Source organism: Macaca mulatta, chromosome 15, assembly GCF_049350105.2.
Source record: "Macaca mulatta isolate MMU2019108-1 chromosome 15, T2T-MMU8v2.0, whole genome shotgun sequence".
NCBI classification, from domain to species: domain Eukaryota; kingdom Metazoa; phylum Chordata; class Mammalia; order Primates; family Cercopithecidae; genus Macaca; species Macaca mulatta.
In genome coordinates, this window is record NC_133420.1 from 118931706 (window position 1) to 118933494 (window position 1789).

At 43.5% G+C, this 1789-nt stretch overlaps 1 pseudogene; it reads right to left on the minus strand.

Annotated features, from left to right (window-relative positions):
- Positions 1-723: 723 nt before the first annotated feature.
- LOC695633 (small nuclear ribonucleoprotein G pseudogene) lies at positions 724-1084 on the minus strand (annotated as a pseudogene).
- Positions 1085-1789: the final 705 nt, after the last annotated feature.

A 1789-nucleotide genomic window follows, 5' to 3' on the forward strand; every position in this document is an offset into this window, starting at 1 on the left:
TAAACTATGAACCCATAAAGATGAAGAAAATAAGAGTAACAACAACAACAAACTTTGAAGCTAGAAAGCAATTAGATGAGTGAAAATGACTCATCAAGCTTATGAGGGCCAAATCCAAGATCAAAAGGAAAGCTGGAAATTAGGGAAATCACAAGCATCCCACTTGTGACACCCCATTTCCCAAAAGCTCCCAGATGAGGGAAGAGTAGGGAGTCACATGAGGGGGGCTCGTGTGAAAGGGGTTTGAGAAGCAGGTAGACCCTGAGATGCCCTCACCTTTCACCTGCTGGAGTTTGCCACCTATCAGGGAGACACTTGGATGTTCACTTGGTGGAAAGAGTTCTCAACAGAGAGCAACATCAAAGGTCTTGAGAAGGGCATCAAAACAGAAGGACCAAGTAACTGTCAGCACGCAGCTTACTGAACACAAAGATACCCAGCCCACTTCAACCCCTAGGCTTTCAGATCTATTGATGTCAAACATTTAGTGTCCAGGCAGAAAACTAGAATTTTCTTTTTTTTTTTTTCCACATTTAATAAGATTCTTCCACTTTAGTGCATAAAACCCTTTGAAATCGGTGTCAACCAGGAAAATTCATGTTAGAAAAAATTGGAATGAGAGCTAATATTCTATATTCAGAACATCTGAGAAAGCATTTTTGACTATTACAAAAGTTTATTTAACAAAAGTCTAATATGAAAATGTATAAAAACAGGCCCTATGGAGAGAGAACATGGGTTTCTCTGCTGAACAGCCATTATTTACACTCGTTCCAAGGCTTCTAACATGATGATACTATTTCCTCGTATTACCACCATTCCAATATTGTTCTGTTGCCCACTAGTCGCCATCTCCACATATTCATCTATCACAAGGTTCATAAAGGGATCAAATGCCCACAATATTCCTTGGACATGTCTGCCACCATTTAATTTCGATGATAACTTCTTGTCCATAAATTTTTTCAACTCGGGAGGGTGAGCTTTGCTCATGGTGTATACTCCGCGGGCTCAGAGATGCCTTGGAACCGAATGCACGGCTTCCCTCAGGCTCCCGCGGTCAGTCCGGCGTCTTGCGTTTGGCGTCATCGACCTAGTTAGCCCTCTTTTTAAATTTTCTTTTCCTTTTTTGCTTTTTTCTGGGGGGCGAGGGGGTTGGGGACAGAATCTCGCACTGTCACCCAGGCTGGAGTGAAATGGTGCCATCTCGGCTCACTGCAACCTCTGCCTCCTGGGTTCAAGCAATTCTCCTGCCTCAGCCTTCTGAGTAGCTGGGATTACAGGTGCCCACCACCATGCCCGGCTAATTTTTATATTTTTAGTAGAGAAAGGGTTTTGCCATGTTGGCCAGGCTGGTCTCCTGGCTGCAAGTGATCCGCCCGCCTCAGTCTCCCAAGGTTCTGGGATTACAGGCATGAGCCACCGTGCCCAGCCAAAATTAGAAGAATTTACAGAGAAGTGTCTAACCTGCCTCAGGGAAAAAACCTAAAGATGCTGACCTCAGAGTTTCCCTAGCAGATAAAAGACCACCTTATGTTATTTTACAGTGAAGCTCAAAACATGAAGCCCATCTAAATGCTCAGAGCTCCTAACACCTTTTTGTCCTCCTTTCTTAATCCAGGCAGCCAAAAATTACCAGACGTCTGAGGAAAGCATCTAACATGGAAGAAAGGGACCAGACTATGCAAACAAATGCACAAGCATCTGAAAACAACACAGAATAAACACAGATCATGCAAGAAGTTTTCTTTCTTTCTTTCTTTTTTTTTGGGGGGGGGTTGGAGTCTTA